The following is a 19,844-nucleotide window of genomic DNA, read 5'->3' as shown; positions in this document are numbered from 1 at the left end:
GTTGTTCCAGAAAGGGCCTGATTAATATCATCACTGACTAATATTACTTTGAGCAGACGGAATCAGTTAATCAATGAAATCACCTGGTGGAATCAGTGGCTGCAAAGAAAACCTGTACCCTCTTGGCCCTTTCTGGAACAAGTCGCCCACCTCTGGTCTAAATTAAAAGATGCTCCAATCATATAGAAAACTACACCACATTATTTGCCTGATCATAAAGATTCCAAAAAATTATAGTTTGGACAATCTGTGACTGAATGTTGTTTGTACAGGGGTCAAAAGTTAAAGTTGCTCCATTAATTTTGCTCCAGCTGTATTTGTGCTGAATTTGATGCTTGTATCACCATTTTAAGGATTGTTTCAGTTATCTGCTGTACTAATAAGCCAAAAACAACAAGCCACCCAAATTGAAGGAGAAATTCTGCTTTTAACAACGTGGACTTCATTTCTGATATAAAATACGATCTTTTACTCACCAATATAAGTTTGGTGTGAAGTCAGAAGTTAGAAGTCCACAGTTCAAATGATGTGTTCAGTTCAAGTCTGGAGCAAACATTTTTCTTCTACTAAGGTGGATTAGAACTTTTTGTGGTACATAGCACAAACTGCTGGACAGGAGGAGCCTAGCAGTCAATGTGACTCACTGATTTGAAAATGCAGGTCTTTCAACCAGACGTGTGGTGCTGTGACATGTCAATCATCTCTGTCCAATCAGATTTCAGGAGAGTCCAGTGAAACCCCGGCCTCCACTCTAGCTCCACCCATGCCAGGAAGTGTTTGACATTTGAACATTTTATGTTTCACTGGGCTTCATGTATCAAAGTTGTGCACTTGTGACATAAATTTACGGTGTACACCAAAGTTGTCGTGACATGTATTGATAAATGCGGCACGTGAAAACAATCATAATTATAATAAACACGCCCATAAATATTCAGACTCTGCTTCAGATACACCCTCATTTTACGACATGAATGCCAGGAAGACGCCAAAGAAAAACTCCACCAATCACAACGCGTGCCAATAGAGCGTCAAAAGCAGCCATCATATCAATTGTTGTGTAGTATAATCCAAAAAGTGTTACAGTGGTCCCACGTTTATCGCGGGAGTTATGTTCTAAAAATAGCCCATATTACGCGAAATCCGCGACGTAGTCAGCGTTATTTTTTACAATTATGATAGAGGTTTTAAGGCTGTGAAAGCCCTCACTACACACTTTATACACTTTTCTCAATCAGGCATGAACATTTTCTCACTCTTCTCTCGTGTGTAAACACTCTCAAAGTTCAAACCTTAGTAGAAAAATAAGACCAACCTGTTTTCAGGCCCTGTACCATGAGTGAGCTTCATGCTGCTGCACGGTGCTTTGCTCAGAAAATTATCATGGTTGCTAGCATATTTACAGTGGGTGCTAGACTAGTGGGACTGTCAGCCCATCTGCCAAACTGAGATGATGGAACATTCCATTTTGTATTTAATTATTTATTTTTATTGAGAAAATCACAGTTTCACAATACAATGTGAAAAAAATCCTCCATTTTAAGTACATAAAGAAAAAAAAGACACACCTACATGTTGAAAGAGAGGCAGAAAAAGATTAAAAAAAAAAAAGAATTGTACATAATCAGTCTCCACAAATTCCAAAAAGTAGCTTAAATAAAGGTGATAGTTCCTATCTGGGAATCATCACCTTATCATTCTGGAGACATGTGTGTGCCCCAGTGAACCTGAGAGTTGTGTTGTCTGGAGATTTCGTGCTCTTGGTAGGGTTTTCCATGTGAAATTAGTCTCAGGTGAGTGGGCAGGCTGAGAATGGTTCACAATGACTCCATGAAAAAATGAGGAAGAGAAAATGTGTCTCGGGCCAGAGGAAGCCGGGGCCCCTTTCTGGAGCCAGGCATGGACTGAGAGCCCATCAGCGGGCACCTGGTGGCTGGGCTTGCCATGGAGCCCGGTCAGGCACAGCATGAAAAGGCAACGTGGACATTCTTTGTCCACCCTGTGGTTTCACCACCTGCAGGGGGATCTGCTGGGGTTGGGTGCAGTGTCCCATGGGTGGCGATGAATGTTGAGGGTCTTGACGGCACATACCTGGGCGGCAGAGGCTAGCTCTGGGGGTGTGCAATGTCACCTCTGTAGCAAAATCAGGAAGAATATAATATGTGTTTTAGGATATTTGAAATTATCACTGGTGGATAATTTTACCTTGAATACTGGGGGGCACCACCTATGACTGAATGATATTATAACAAGGTTATAATATCGCTGATTTTAGGGTCAGTCAATAGGAAATATTAAACTCAGTCTCAAATTTCAGGAGTGAGTTCTGCAGAACAGATCCGACAACCTCTGTAAAACCATACAAAATCACAGACAACTTCACATGTTTAAGATATTTATTTAACTGAGGCAGGAGTTAAATAACAGGACATATCACAGTAAGCAATTTAATGTTGACGAAATTCAATGAGCAATGATTATATGATGTTCAGATAATTTGGTTTCATAACGGGAGTTTTAGGAATTAAATTAACCCTAATCAGCAGGGAATTTATTTTGGTATTTATTAACGTGAGAGAAGATTAATGATTTTGTTGGATAGAGTTAAATAAAGCCTCTCTGTTTTTTTATCTGACACCTTAGCCGGTCTTACTTTGGAGGCGCTGTGCAGATCGGTCTCCATATGTCATGTACTGGAATCGTCTCCCTTTTCAGTCGATGATCCGTCCATCCACAGCTGCTTCAGGTACCTTGACAAAGAGACTCTGCCGGTCAACCTGCCCGGTTTCATTGATTACCGGGGACGCTTTCCGTTGTTATGCTCTAACTTGCGGCAGCAGTTCAAATTGCTGTTGACGTCTCAGCTGACCTGAGTGTTTTTATCTCTGCAGTGCGTGTGGCCTGGGCTCGTCAGAATAAAGGTTTGAGAGTCTTTATTCATTATCAAAAATCAAAAATTAGTCTTTCGTCGTCGTCTTTAGGAAGCCGGGTCAAATCAAAAACTCAATACAAAATTGCTGACTTGATGAGAAAATGTTCACGAGCGGAATTTGGAGTTTAAGAAGAAAATGGTTTTAATTTGAAAAATCGATAAAGGAAGTTAAATGCACCTACGCATTTAACATTACAAAAGTTGAGCAAAAGTTATTTGTTGAAAAAAGGAAAAGTAATTTTTGTTGGTGCACACAAACAAGAAATAAGTTTTAAGCAGCACGTGGTTTCAAACAAAGAGTCGTAAATCTTGATGGCTGAGGCGGCGTCTCAAGACTCAGGAAAAAGAAAAGAAGCGAAGGGCAAAAGAGAGAACGGCATAAGAGAGCGAGTTCCTGGGGGCGCAGGTTTTTAAAGGTTAAAAGCTCCACCCCCAAGAATTCTGGGTACTGTAGTTTTTTTCTTTGTTTGTCTGGTTTTATACTCTGCTCCTAAATTCCCGCCTTAAAACCAAACAAGTCCTGTAGGATAATTCTTGTAAGTGGTTTTCTGTGGAAATGCACACACAACACAATTATATATGAAAGAAAGCACATGAGGTAAACTTTCCACAATGAACAGAGTATCACATACCAGATATATCACTTTCATGGGTGAGGTTAAATGGTTACATGTTGTTTTCTTTTCTTTTTTTTCTGTTATAACAATACAATGCACTTTTTAAAACGTTGTTATAATTTTAATACTATATCAGTCAGTCACATGTCCTTCCCCAATTCGTCCAACAGGGGTCACTCTTGTTCCATGGACTGAGTTTTGGATTTCATCACAAAACGTGAATGAGGTCAATACTGGGTCGATTTTAATCAGAGAAACTGGACTGTGATCAACAAGTTGATGGCAATTCTTCAGTGACCTATTTTTTTTTTTTTTTTCTTTCTTGAATCTGGTTGTAAGACATTTTTTGGACTTTTGGGGCAGATATGTCTTTCTGGGGTCTGTTAATTTTATGAGAGAGGAACTAGCACATCTTGTTTGGGATCTTGATAAGGTAATTCGCACCTCTGTGTGGAATGCACTTTGTGGAGTCTTAAATCCTGGAAAGGATGGGGGTTTATGACACCGAGCCATCCTGTGTTGGCTCAGAGGGTCTCCCTTTGATACCTGGAGATATACCAGGCCTTGCTGTGTTAAATTGTTCCTTTTGAAAAAATTTCATGACCTCTGCTTGATGTAAACTTAGGATGTTGAAGGCTGGTTCAGCTTTCCACTACACCTCACAGTAGGGGAAGGAGCCAGATCTTATGTGGGAGGTGGAGTGCTACCAGTTATATCTGGTGGGCTTCACCTCCACACACAGCCTTGGCTGCAGAACCACTCTCCTTGATACAGCTTAGACATAATTCAGGGTGTGAGGCACCGGGCGTGTGTGGTGATACTCACAAATCCCTGGCTAAATGCTGCTATGTTGGAGATTACCCTGGTAGATAAGAGAGTAGCCTCCCTGCATCTTTGGTTTGTGGGGAGAAAGTCTGACTGTTGTTTGTGCCTGTGCACTGAACAGGAGTTCATTGTATTCAGCCTTCTTCACGTCCCTGAATGGAGTCCTGTATGGGGCTTCAGTGGGGGACTCCATCGTTCAGCTGGGCGACATCAACACACATGTCGGCAATGACAGAGACACCTGGAGAGGCGTTTTTGTTGGACTTCTGTGGTAATCATGGGCTGTCCGTAATGAAAACCATGTTCAAACATAAGGATGCTCATAAGTGTACCCTATGCCAAAGATCGATAATCAATTTTGTGATTGTATCATCTGATCTGAGGCCATATATTCTAGACACTCTGGTGAAGAGAGGGGCAGACCAGGCAACTGATCACCATCTGGTGGTGAGTTGGATCAGAGGGTGGGTGAGGACTTTGGACAGACCCGGTAAGCCCAAATGGATAGTACGGGTGAACTGGCAATGTCTGGAGGAGCGCACTGTCGATGAATCTTCCCTGTGTAGGTTGGGGACATTGGACCAAAATGGCCAATGTTCAAAGCTTCCATTGCTGAAGCCACAGCGGGGAGCTATTGCCTGAAGGTCTTAGGTGCCTCAAGGGGTGGCAACCCTCGAACACCATGGTGGACACTGGAGGTCAGGGAAGCTGTCAGACTGAAAAAGGAGTCCTTCCTGGATAGGTTATCTTGGACAACACCAGAGGCAATTGCAAGGTACTGACAGGCCCAAAAGGCAGCAGCCTCTGCTGTGAGGAAGGCAAAGCAGCAGGTCTGGGAGGAGTTTGTAGTTACCATGGTGAAGGCCTTTTGGTCAGCACCAAGGTGCTTCTGGCAGACCATGCAGCACCTCAGGAGAGGAAAATGGGGAACCATTGAAGCCGTATATAGTAAGGTTTGGACTCTGTTGACCTCAACTGAAGATGTATTTGGGCACTGGAAGGAACACTTTGAGGAACTCCTGCATCAGTCAATTAACTCTGCAGTGGCAAAGACCCAGGGGTTGATGAGATCTATCCAGAAATGCTGAAGGCTCTGGATGTGGAGGAACTGGATGAGACGTCTCTTCAGCATTGCGTGGAGGTCTGAGGCAGTGCCTAAGGAGTGGTAAACTGGGGTGGTGATCCCAATATTTAAAAAGAGGGACCAGAGAGTGTGTGCAAATTACAGGGCCATCACCCTACTCAGCCTTCATGGTAAAGTGTGTTCCAGGGTGCCAGAAAGGATGGTTCAGCCGATAGTCGAACCTTGAATTGAAGAGGAACAATGCAAGTTCCATCCTGGTTGTGGAACAACTGACCAGTTCTTCGCTGTCACAAGGATCCTGGTGGGGGCCTGGGAGTATGCCCATCCAGTCTACCTATGTGTTTGTGGACTTGGGGAAGACGTACAGTCTACATGTGTTTTGTGGACTTGGAGAAGATGTACCATATGATTGGGTACCCAAGGAGATACTGTGGGAGGTGCTGCTGGACTATGGGGTCGGGGATCCCTTCTCAGAGCCATCCAGTACACACTCACACATGCGGTGTTCCAACACAAGGAGGCAAAACAGTCATTTTAACATTATTTTATTTTTCCTTTTGTCAGGGTTTAGGTTTTGTTTTATTGTTTGCTCTGCTTAAGTTATGTTTTGTGATTTCTCTTGTGGGGTTTTTTCTGCTTGGCCTTCGTCTGTCCCTTTTTCTCATCTGTCTCTCCTGGTGGTGGGCAGGGCACACTGTTGGGCCACACCCCTATTCTGGTGGTTTCCACACACCTGCTTCTAATTCGTAGCTCACCATCAGGGTGTTTATTAGTTTCACGGGTTGCACGGTTTACTCGCCAGTTCATTGTTTATGCCTTCGCTTCATAGCCAATCTTGTAAGTTTTCTCGACCTGTTTTTCTCACTGTGTTTTGGACTGCCTGCTTGTTTATTGGACCACACCCTTGCCTAATGTTTCTGACACTGTTGATGATTTTTGACTGCCTTTCTGTGTACCAGACCCTGCTTGTTGTTTCAGTAAAACCTTATCGCCAAATCCCATCTGAGTCTGAGCTCTGCATTTGTGTCCAGCCATCCGGTACCACTGGTCTTGATACCTTTGTGGATCATGGGATAATTTCCTTCAGACAGAATACCCCGTTGCTTATGGTAAATGAGGCGTTTAATGAATGAGGCACAGTGAACCGACGTCTGGTGCAAAGAGCAGCTTGTGGAAGCGAGCAGATGTTCCGAAGCAGTGCCACAGACCCCTGTAGTGGACCGAGATGCCTGAACACCCACACCAACGGCTGAAACTCACAAAGCTAATGGACAGTCTTCACTGCCGAAACCCTGATCTGAGTTCTGACGGAGGAACTGTGGTGCAAAGTGTCAAACTAACAGGAACTTTTTTTTTCCAGCCACATGAGGAATTAAAGTATTTTTAGAGACTGTGTTCCAAACTCAGGATGCTTTATGTGGATTATTCCTCAGGATCCTGTGATGATGAATTCCACAAACAGGTAAGACTTTTTATTTACTGTGTGTGTGAATTTTCTCCACATGATGGACCGCGGCTCTCATCCAATTAATGGACGGTGATGTATTTTGACTTAGTCTGGAAATTTTGGGACGTGTGAATTAAAATCCCACATTGAGAGGTTGACATCATGCTGCTGTAAAGCGGTATCGGACCCTGGAGTATCGGACAAGTTTTATGATTACAAGTACAATTAAATGAATATGGGATCAGGCCGATATCCGATATTGGTATCGGAAACGGTACATCCCTAGCGGGCACAGGTTCTCATCGGTGCTTTTTGCAGATGATGTGGTCCTGTTGGCTTCATTGGACTGTCACCTTGAGCAATAACTGGATCAGTTTGCAGCCGAGTGTGAAGCAGCCGGGATGAGGATAAACACCTCTAAATCTGAGGCCATAGTTCTCAGTAGAAAACCAATCGGTTGTCTGATCTAGGTAGGGAATAAAGTACTGCCCCAAGTGAAGGAGTTCAAGTACCTCGGGGTGTTGTGCACGAGTGATGGGACAATGGAGTATGAGATTGGCTGGAGAATCTGCGCAGCAGGAACGGTGTTGCATTCACTCTACAGTACTTATGTGACAAAAATGGAGCTGAGCCAAAAGTCGAAGCTCTTGATCTTGTCAGGGTTTGAGTTTTGCTAGGTGTTCTGTTTTATTTTGTTCTGTTATTTTTGCATTTCATTGGGTTTGGTTGGTTTCTTCTCTTGCTGGGTTTTTTTTTCTACTTGGGTCTGCCAGCCTTGGTTTCTCTTGTCTATCTCCCTTGGATCTTGGTGATGGGTGTTTCTCTCTCTCGCTGGCCACGCCCTATTTATGGTGGATTCCATGCACACCTGTTCCTGATTTGCTGATTACCACATGCGGTTATTTAAGCTCATTGGGTGTGTTTGTTCCTCGCCAGTTTGTCGTGCCTTGTACCCTCATTCCACCTCTGTTCCTGCATTCCATAGTCTTGCCTGCCTCTTTGTGTGTCCCTGACCTCCAGCCTGTTGCTTTGACCACGCCTGTTTGCCTGATTATTTTTGTACTGCTGCTTTTCCTGGACTGCTTACTCATGTACGACCTCCGCTATCCTCAACAGTAAAGCCTTCTAAAAACCAGAGCTGTTTGTTTGAGCCGTGCATTTGTGTCCTGCAATTCCTGACCACCCAGCCTGATAGATCTACTCGTCAATCTTTGTTCCTACTCTCACCTACGGTCACGAGGGTTGGGTCATGGCCAAAAGAACTAGATCATGGGTACAAGTGGCCAAGAGGATACCCCAGGGAAGATGGAACAGTGGATCCTCTCATAGTATATCTGATTTTCTCTAATTTTATAAAAAAAGCATGGTTTTATTTAACTATTGAGAGATAGAGGAACACTTAGCTGAGTGCCAATGGAAGCAGATGGTCCATCTTGCTATCAATGATGCAAATGCTACAATATCATTCTGCATGGATTGAATGGAATTTAACTATCAGGGATCACAAATATAGCTGTCAATGGGCATGGCTGCAGAGTGATTCCAAGACCTCTTGACATAATTCAGAAGAAACTAATACAAAAACTATGTCGGTTTGGACAAAGGAAGAACATATTACTTAAGTGGCAAGGAGAGCCATGACATTTATTGCATTTGTCTTCTATCTCAGGAAATATTTCAGAAAGTCTTGATTTACAAAAATGAACCCTATGTACAACTTTAAATTGGATAAAGCCAAGCTGTGCACAAGAGGATGTAGTTCTAATCCTATCTATAGCTTTATTCCACAGTGCATCCTCTATTATCATACCTAGATACTTTTCCCATGCGCCCTTAATTTTACTGATCAAATCCGATTTAAAAGATGTAATTATACCACATCAAAATAGATCCTTTTTTGTGTGGATTAAGGGAGAGCAAATCCTCCCAGGCCAGTTTAGTGGGTATCAGTGGGACATTTGCAGAAGTCTTAGAAATGATGCTATGGATTTGAAAATAGCAAAACAGATGTGTTTCAGGAAGTCTGTAAGTGGTGGACAAGTTGGCAAAGGAATCAAAAACCATCTCATCAAATAATTCTTTTAAACATTTCAAACCTTTATCATACCAGAGGGAAATGGTTGTGTCCCAAAGTGAAGTGGGAAACAAATCATTGTTCGGAATTGGTGCGAAAAGTGAGACAGTCTCAAATTTTAAATGATGTCTAAACTGATACCAAATCTTCAGAGAGTTCAACACTACAATATTGTCAGCAAATTGAAAGTTTTTTCTGGGCAAGGTTCAATAATGTAAGGCCAAAATTGAGGATGTCTTACAGGAAAATAGCTCCAATTCACAGCACGATGTGTTGGGTGAGCCAACCCAAAACCTTTCTTGAATTTGTGCAAGCAAGACCACCAATCAATTTAAACTGTTGTAAAAAAAAAACAAAAAACAACAACAAAAAAAACTTTGTGAACCCTTGGAGATTTCCCACCCCATATGAAAGAACAAATATACTTATCTAAAGAGCCAAATACATACTTTTTGTTGTGATTCGCATGCCTAAGTAAGGCAGGTTTGGACCCTAAGATGCAGAGAACACAAAAAGTGAACGTAAAAAATTTAAGAATTTAATGATCCAAAAGCTGACAGTGAAACAACAGATCCAAAATGTCCCAAAAATCCAAATATAGTCAAACTCCCAAAAATGCAACAATGGCAGAAAACTAAAGTAACTAAAATCCAAAAGACTGTGAAAAAAGGAGACAGTGAGGCACACTTACAAGAGGCGCAAGTGATGATGGAACAATACATCTGTCAGAGAACACAGGTTAGACATTCACTCGACTGGCAAAGGAAAAACAAACAAGAGTGACTTAAAAAGTCTAACTAGTAAACTACAGGTGCTGTAATAAGGACAGGTCAACACAGGTGAATAAACGAAGACCAAACTCAAGAGGGTGGCAAACCTAGACGTACCCTGGAGGCTAAACAAACAATATGACGCAGATTAAAAAAAGACACCAAAAGACATCAGTAAATAACCAGCATACGAGGTCTGTTAGAAAAGTATGGGACCTTTTTATTTTTTTCAAAAACCATATGGATTTGAATCACGTGTGATTGCGTCAGCCAAGCTTGAACCTTTGTGTGGATGCGTGAGTTTTTTCACACCTGTCGGTTGCATCATTCACCTGTGAGCAGGCTTTGTGTGAGCAGTGATCCACCCCTCTCGTCGGATTTTTATTGCGAATAAATGTCTGAACGATTTGGAGCTTTGCTGCATCAAATTTTTCCAGAAACTGTGAGAGACCTCCAGGTGGACACCATTCGGAAAATTCAGGTGGCTTTCAGGGACGATTTTATGGGGATTACACAGATTAAGGAGTGCTCCAGCTGGTTTAAAGACCTCCCACAGCTGCTGAGAGCGCGCCGCGCTCCAAGCGCCGATCGACAGGCTCAAACCCCGCTGAATCAACCAGATCATTTCCAACGTGAAGGCTTTCTTGATCATGGACATCGTCTGACTTCCACAAAAAGGCAGAAGGCGTGGACATCAGCACTTTTTCGGCACATTCCACTGTTACAGGAGGTTTTTTCATGGAAAGAGGAGTGGAGGGATGCGCCACCATGCCGCTCATGGCGTGGCACAAGACCACCTCCGTGTTGGTCTCACAGGACAGTTTTCAGATGGCTTTTCAGTCGTGTGACTATCCGAGAAATTGTGCATGAGCTGGACATGCCACAACATGTCCTGTGAGGCTTCATCACAGTGTTGCTTTGTGCCATGCAGCTCCATCGCGATGCGCGGAATTCCTCCGTTCCTCTTTCCATGACAAAAACTGCTGTAACAGTGGAATGTGCCATTCATTTCCTAACTGGACGCTGTGTTGATCGACGTCGTCTGACTAGCACAGGAATTGCGGAAGACGTGGAGATCAGCACTTTTTCAGCACGTTGAGACAGACGTGCGGAGGAATTCCGTGCGTCGCGACGGAGCTGCATGGCGCAAAGCAACGCCGTGATGAAGCCTCAAAGTTGTGGCATGTCCAGCTCATGCACAATTTCTCGGATAGTCACATGACTGAAAAACCACCGAAAGTCGTCTGAAAGCCATCTGAAAACCGTCCTGTGAGACCAACACTGAGGGGGTTTTGTGCCATGAAAAAAAACTCCTGTAACAGTGGAATGTGCCGAAAAAGTGCTGATGTCCACGCCTTCTGCCTTTTTGTGGAAGTCAGACAACGTCCACGATCAAGAAAGCCTTCACATTGGAAATGATCTGGGTGATTCAGCAGGGTTTGAGCCTGTCGATCGGCGCTCAGAGCACGGCGCACTCTCAGCAGCTGTGGGCGGTCTTTAAACCAGCTGGAGCACTCCTTAATCTGTGTAATCCCCATAAAATCATCCCTGAAAGCCATCTGAATTTTCCGAATGGTGTCCACCTGGAGGTCTCTCACAGTTTCTGCAAAAAATTGATGCAGCAAAGCTCCAAATCGTTCAGACATTTATTCGCAATAAAAATCCGACAAGAGGGGTGAACCACTGCTCACACAAAGCCTGCTCACAGGCGAATGACGCAACCGACAGGCGTGAAAAAACTCACGCATGTGCACGAAGGTTCAAGCTTGGCTGGTGCAATCACACGTGATTCAAATCGATATGGTTTTTGAAAATAATAAAAAGGTCTGATACTTTTCTAACAGACCTCGTACATGGTAACCTCGTAGAACCAACAAAACAACACCATGGAAAGTCACAGACATAAAAGGAATACTGGGTGAAAATAAAAAAAACAAGAAACACCTGGACAATATATATTACAAACGATGCCAAAAACATGCATACCAACACACACACCGGATTCACACTCATACTTCCACACACACAGACAGCCAAAGATCAAACACAAACATCCACTGTACACACACATACTCATATCTGACATGGAAAGGAGACACCCACTAACATCCAAAAACACAGACACAGACCAGTAGGCCACACCCTCTCACAGAACATGGGGGAACAGGCCATGGCAGGCGATAAGAGACATAAAAGGACATAGGGACAGGGATCACATAAAAAGAATACTAAAAATGACCCGAATTGACCTAACACTAACACTTTGGCCAAAGAAGAGGAATGGATTGGAAGAAAGAAAGTAATTTGGGCAAAATATAAATTTTGACCACATTAATTATACCAATAAAAGAATGTGGAATGCTACTCCGCCATCTCTTATCACATGTAATTGTTATGGTTAGCGGTTCAGGCAGAGCCAACCAAATAAGCAAGAGAACCAAATGCTGGGAGCAATGATGAGAAAAGGAATGAACAAAAGGAGATTTATTTACAATAAATGTGCAACAGAAGTAAATAACTGGATGAGGGAGCTTGGAGAGTGAAGATAGGGCCCGCTCCGGGTGGTGAAAGCCAGGAGCTGCAATGCAAATGGAACTAGGTTTGTGGAGTAGGAACTGGTTGGAATCTGTGGAGTAGTAAGTGGTTGGAATCCAGGACAGGGACCGGAGTCAGGTGACTGTAAAAGAGAGCTGAAGACGGAGGTACGTTCTGAAGAGACAAGGATGAGTGAATGCACTCGTAACACAGGAGGCTCAATAGCAGAAAATACTGAGTTCAGCATTGCTGCTTAGTTCAGGAATGTTCGCAGTTCAGGAATGTTCAGAGGTCAGTAATGGAATAAAGCAGCTGCATGATTATGATGCAGTTCAGTTTATCTGGAGTTCAGCTTCAAGAATGACTTGAAAGTTCTTATTAGGTCAGCACTCAGTTCAATACTGTTCAGGAATAAGCAGAAGTTGTTCACAGGCAGGAGCTTGATGAGAACGGGATCTCAGGAAAGCAGCTGAATAGGAAAGTAGCTGACAGAGGGAGAGCAAGGCAATCTGGTGGCAGATGGCAGGTGAACAGCAGCACAGCTGAGTGCTCCTAAATTGGCGTGGCAGCATACAGCAATGAGCGGATGTTGCGGCATGGAAGCCAGCAGATGGTACCACATGAAAGCCAGCACAGGAAGGCATCTGGAAAAACCAAAGGTCAGAGAACTCTATTACGGGAAATAGAGCGGCTAGGTTACCTTGAAGAGAAGCTGCGGGAAGCTCAGAATTTACACTGAGGAAGTCTCTGTGAAATCTCTCGGTAGGGTCTGGTATCAGGCTGGAATCTGGTCTCAAGATGATCTCAGATTCTGGCACTGATGAGCTGAAAGCCAGGTTTTAGTACACCGCTGATCATCATAGATAGATGAGTCACAGGTGCAAGGAGCAGATGAATCTCACATGCGAGAATGGTATCTCAGCTCTACTTGCACACCACCTGGACGGGAAACAGATGAACACACAAAAAGGACAGACAGGGCAAGGGACCAAGGCAGCCAAGACAGTAATCTTTGCAATAAGGGGGTAAAGGTAGTTAAAAATATATTACATAATGAATGTGTCACAGTAATACCCTGATATTTAAAGCTGGTTTTATTTAAATGAAATTGGAATACAGACTGCACAACCTTCAGTGTGATCTCCTTAACTGGACAGCATTCACTTTTACCAAAATTTAATTTATACCCAGACAAGTTACCAAAATCCTCCAGAATTTTTAAGTTGGCAGGAAAGAAAGTTACAGGATCTGAAATGTATAATAAACTATCATCAGCATGCAGTTTTTGCTTACCACTGTCATCTGTGTGTTTGCTCTAGGGGTTGGTAAGGTTAGACTTTACTTGTGTGAAGCGCCTTGGGGCAACTTTGTTGTGATTTGGCGCTACATAAATTAAATAAATTAAATGAATGAAATAGCAAGAGGAAAGAGCAAGGGTGTTGCGTATGATGGCAAAGTAGTCGTATGAGTAGTAGTATGACCACTAGCTGGGGGGGGGGGGGGGGGGGGGGGGGGTGTATATAGAGAAGATGATCCAAGTGATTAATTTCTCTCCAAAACCAAATTTATCCAGTACTGCAAAAAGGTACTTCCACTCTAGTTGAATGCTATATCTGCATCTAAGGAAATTACAACCTCAGGGAGTACAGATGAATGTTTTGCATAAATAGCATTAAAAAGAGTATGGATATAAAAAAAAAAAAAACTGCCATCCTTTAGGTCCCCTTCACACATAGTACAAATAAGTACAACTCAGGGCGACTCACTGGAACAGCTCATATGAGGGAACTGCGAAAACATTGCGCCGACAGCCAGGCATGCATGATGCCACTGCGATGGTTCGTGTTATGATCCAAGGGTCCAGATCACCTGGCGTAGCCTGTCAATGTGTGTTTCATGCGTGTGTTCGCTGCAGCCCATTGTAACAGTGATATATGTTTTTGTGTATGTCCATGTAAAGACAGCAAGCAGACACACGCTCGCATAGTGGGCAGTTGTTACTTCATGTCTGTCCAAAAACGGTATGTGTTCCCCAGCCCTGACATCTAGAACCACAGATCTCCACAGCCGCTCCTGTGGGCGGCCACACCCCCTGTCAGTTCAGCACACACAACAACATGTCACCGTGTCTGTTTGCAAAGCCACACTTGTGGGGCAGTTAGACAAATTTGACATCCAGCTCGACAGTGATCATCTGCTGACTGTTGTTGTGTTAAGAGTGCGAATGGCCACACATTTTCTAAGGGCCATGGGAGCGGTGTTAGATGTTCGTGCGTGTCACCTGGAATTTGAATGACACCTGCCACGAGATGGTTCAATGGGCTCTCACAGAGCACACTCTGTCTTTCAGATGCTGGTGTGTGCAAATAGCTGTAGCCACAGGCATACAAGGCAATGGCTACAATTTCCCATGTATTGCATACGCTTCCTGCTTCATGCGCAGTTTGACCAAATTAACACCAAAATGTGTGAAGGGGCCCTTAATAAAGCTGTTTGCTCCTCAGAAAAAAAAAAAAAAAATGAGGTAACACAATCGCCAGTCGAGGCACAATTACTTTAGTCAACACCTTCACATCTGCATTAAGCAGAGACAAAGACAAAGAATTATGACCTTTGTCTTTCTTGAGGAGGACCCCATTACAAAGATTCTTTGAACACAGAAAAAAGCAAAGGAGCTAATGTTCCACTAAATACATTATAATATTTGACTGGAAACCCATCAGGACCAAGTGCTTTATTAGACTGCATTGCTGTTATTGATTTTTTTTTTTTTCCAAAGAAAATGGTGCATCCAGCTCCTCTGGCAAATTGGAAACTTCTTCATTTTGGAGGCATTATTAAGGAATTCAGAAGAATATAATGCAGCAAAAAAATTTACAAGTACAATTAATGTCAGTGAATCAGTGGTAAGAACATGAAAGGCATTTCTAGTTTGGGATACTCAGCATGAGGCAACCTGTTGCTTTAGTTGATGAGCCAACAAATGACTTGCCTTGGGACCATGCTTATTGTAAGAGGTCCGAGGGTCCCCCAGCCCTGATTCCTTGTTGGAAAAACATTGTGTCAATAGTGTTGAGAGACCAGCTGATCAGTTCCCTGGTTATTCCAAATATAGTTTGAAGAATACACAGTCTGGTGAAGTTGGAACTTTTGAAGGTTGGGCCAGAGATTGAGAAAAACACAGAAGGAGAGGAGAGAAGAGGAGACGCGACCACCCTCGCCGGAGTCCCAAGCTCAAACACCCCTGGACCGGAGTTGGAGGTAAGATGCATGTTTATTAATGGTGTAACAGCCTGGCACAAGTTCCATGTTATATCTCCTCCAGAGGTAGAAGGTGAACATTTATTACAGTGCAAGATCCGTCCAGCTCTGAGCCTGATGTGTGCAATGAAGCATTATTGCGCACCACAGAGAGGTGCAGCTGCCTGTGTTATGATGGAGACAATAGTTCATATTATTTACATTGCCTATGGGAAGGAATAGACAAATATCTGTACTGTAATGTTTATTGTAGATATAACAGCCTTTTCAGATTTGTGGCAGCGTGCATGCATTAGCGCATGCTTCTGTTTGACAGCTGCTGTTCACATCGACTGTATATGATAATAAATCATAATTATTATCATGATGAAGTGTGCCACATACATTTCAACAGTTCCTTTGCACTAAGGGGGGCGGGGAGGCGTTATTTTATGTGGCATGTGCAGGTCATACTGGCAGGCATACCATGCCAAATCTATCTCGAGGTGTGCTAAAATCATTTCGGATCCCGTTTTGCTGCCATCGGAATATGTAAATTGCAGTTAGACGGTCCTCAGAAAACACATGGACCAGCATTGGATAGGTGTCCTATCTCAACAGCACTCAGAGAGTTTTGAACATGTGCATCACACTTGGGGCTGTCAGCCAATTTTAACCAACTGTGTCGACTTCCGGAGATGTCTGTCAGAACATTTTGGAACTGAAATCCAACACCTTTTGGATGTGAGCCAATTCATAAGTCCAATGCCACTCTGCGTGATTCCGGCTGTATGATGGGGGTATTGTTTTTTAGTGGAATGCCCGGAGAGGAGATAATTTCCCCCCAAGATATGATTTGAGCATTTTGTAAAGTAATGACTAAGTACAAGATCCACTGTAATTATATTCAAGGAAATCATCAATAGCAGAAGAGATAAATCGCAAAATGTATTGTCTGACAGAAAGAGGAAATTAAATGTCCAAGTTGGGGGACTTAGTCTATAATTAACAAAGTGAATGCTTAAAAAACAAATGCATGACATGAAATTACTATATTTAATCTGTGTCCACTACCTGCGTATTGAGAGTACTGTCCATTAGAACGTAGTAAATTCTAGAATAAGACCGATAAACTGGGGAAAGAAAAAGACAATTTTTTTGGAAGAGGGATTATCTACAAGGGTCAACAACACCATATAAGCTCTGAAAATATTGCAGACAGAGTGAGATAAATTTCAGTGATTAGATCTATCCCATATCAGGTCAAGAAGATAATTGAGATACTTTCCCAAGATTAATGAATGTGTATCCACAAAGGGAGGCAGCACTTTGGCTTAGTGGTTAGCACTGTTGCCTCACAGCAAGAAGGTCATGGGTTCAATGCCAAACTGGGGCCTTTCTGTATGGAGTTTGCGTGTTCTCCTCATGTTTGCTCCAGCTTCCTCCCACATCCAAAGACATTGCAGGTTAGGCAGATACTTTAAAAATTGTCTGTAGGTGTGCATGCAAATGTGTTTGTTTGTCTATATGTGGCCCTGTGACAGACTGGCATCCTGTCCAGGGTGTACCTGCCTCACACTCTGTGAACGCTGGGATAGGCTCCAGTCGCCCCGTGACCCTTAATTTGAGTAAGCGGTTGAAGATGATTGAGTGCGTGAGTATCCACAAAGGGAAGTCTCCTTAATAATTTCTTACCAAATTTAGCGTCATCAAAATTGGAGGCATAAATGTTAACCAGCAAAATCTTCTCCAGTAGTGCCCCTGTAATTCAATAGAATAGAGATATTTCCCATTTTATCTGCAACTGCACAAAGTTTGTTTTCTTATTAATCAATATGGCAACCCCTCTGCATTTGGAGTTAAAATTGCAGTGAAAAACTTGACTCACCCATGGACAACTGAAGCCAGTGACAATCCTTGTTCTGCAGATTACCCATTCCTTTGACATTTCAACTGATGAATTTGACAGGTGAGCCTGCACCAGCAGTGCCGGTAATTCTGTTACAGTCAACCATTCATCACCACCACCAACAACAAAAATAAGACTGCACAAATCCCAAGCAATAATCTCACTCTTAACAAAAACCCACCTAAACCCCAACACTTATAAACACTAACACCCAAAGTCTAATTAAGAACAAGGGACAGCAGTGAAAAACTCCAAACCAACAAATTGTCTATAGAGGCTTGCAGTGGGGGAAGAAAAATTCCACCAACAAGCCACCTTGGGGCATAAACGGATCAGAAAAAAAATTAAATAAATAAAAAAATAAAACAGCAAAAATGCTGAATGAACTCCCAGTGATCTCAGGATAAATATATATATACAGTATGCCAAATCAATGGTACCACTGATGTAAGGCAGAAAAAAAGGGGAGGAGTGCAATGGGCACATGAATATCATTCAGAAAACAAACAAACAAAAATCTAATGAACAAGGAGCAACCCATGTCAAAGTGTCTGCCCAGAGCAAGTCGGAGTCACCAAATCAAGGCTGTAGACAAGGGTGATGCTACTGAACTCACAGCAACCACAAAAATAGAGGGGAGAAATATTCTAATCCAACTACATTTTTTCCGCAAATGATTGGTTAATCATGTGAGACCATAAAATATCGCATGGATAGTGGCAAAATACTAAAACCATTTCACATTTGATGTGTTATTCCGTGCCCTGACCGTGTGTGCTGCTATGCAGATATCATTAATGGAGCCATCTGAGACTGAGAGAAAGTGGCGTAACGACGACTATGTCGAAATGGATTAATTTAGGATAACATACAAAAGTATTGATGTGGATTCTGCTCACAGAATTTCCAGTTTGGCACGAAGATTCTATTGCTATGGTAAGCTTTGACGAGCTGACCACAGCCTTTGTCTGCATAACATTTTTATCAAACTATTTTATTATGCGGATTAAGATGTCGCCTTCAATGGTGGACATGGATCTGTGAAAACGTTGGAATTGGATTAGAATGGGAATAACCACCTTGTGTATTACAGTCGCAAATACCTAACGCGTCGCCAGTAAAACTCAATTTGCAACCGTAAAATCCAGCATTAACGTCCGGAAATCATCAGACATAACAGGGTTATTCCCTAACTGAAAGTGCAATTAGCAGATCAAGCAAGCTCACCTTATATATAAAATTACAGCTTGAACTGGAGGCTTAAGAGGTAACACACAAAGAATGTGCTTAGATGTATCTCTGTAAAAAAAAAAAAAAAGAAATAATAATAATAATAAAATGGTGCGTACCCATTCTTCAACCCACAACCAACTGATAAACTGCTAAGCAGCCTCCCCTATAAACATCATAATTAAAACCTGTTGGGTTTAAAAAAAAAAACTAAAAAAAAAACACAGCATACAAACCTGGAATATAACAGAGCATAAAAAGAACTGAATAGGAGTACGTAAATTAGGAGGGACAAGGAGCAAGGAACAGGGCACACATGACCGATAAGAGGAGACACACCCACACAGGCGACCATGAAACGACAGAAGAAAACTGCAAAATCATATAACAACTCAAAAAAACTGACATACGGACCAGTGGGTGGAAATGCCACACCACATTTGTGACTGATTTGTGGCACAGCTTTTATTGCTCTTCCTGGTCATCATCACCTAGTGTTTCAATGGCCCTACATACAGAGAAATTGTTGAATAAAAAATAAGGGGAAAAAAATTGTAGAAAGTGCAACTTCCAGAATTTACGTCTTATTCCATTACCAGGTCAGCAGTGCTCCTTACATTTGTATTTTTTTCCAATATTTTTATGTGTGTTTTCAACATGTTTTATGTAATAATTTTTTTAAATACATTTTTTGGTGCATTTATTTTGTGTGAGTGTATCCAAGATCTGGTTCTTCATCGGGAATTGTAGGTGGTTCTCTCGCCCAGAATTAATCCTTTTGGGGGTTGGCAGCAGGATTGGACTTCCACTGCTATAAAAACACCTGACATAGCTCCAACACACACACACACACACACACACACACACACACACACAAAATCTTGTTTCCACCCTCTATGGAAGTAATTCTGCTTTTGCCTTGTGTCTGAAGGTAGCACAAATTCTAAAGAGGATGGGGAAAGCCATCTGGAGCATCATGTATTGATAAGAAGAAACCACAGAAGAACGCCAAGGTTTGAGTGCTGGTTCCTCGCCGCCTTTCATCCCACATCTAGATTTTGTCACTGGTTGACCCTCATCTGGGGACAGTTCTGTAATTTTCTCAGTTATTGATTGATTCTTGGCCCAGTTAATCCCTTTACTGAAATTCCCTACCACTAAAACACAGCCAAGGTGCTCCT

The sequence above is a fragment of the Thalassophryne amazonica genome, chromosome 11, assembly GCF_902500255.1.
Source record: "Thalassophryne amazonica chromosome 11, fThaAma1.1, whole genome shotgun sequence".
Lineage (NCBI taxonomy): Eukaryota > Metazoa > Chordata > Actinopteri > Batrachoidiformes > Batrachoididae > Thalassophryne > Thalassophryne amazonica.
Note: the sequence above shows the minus strand (reverse complement) of the source record.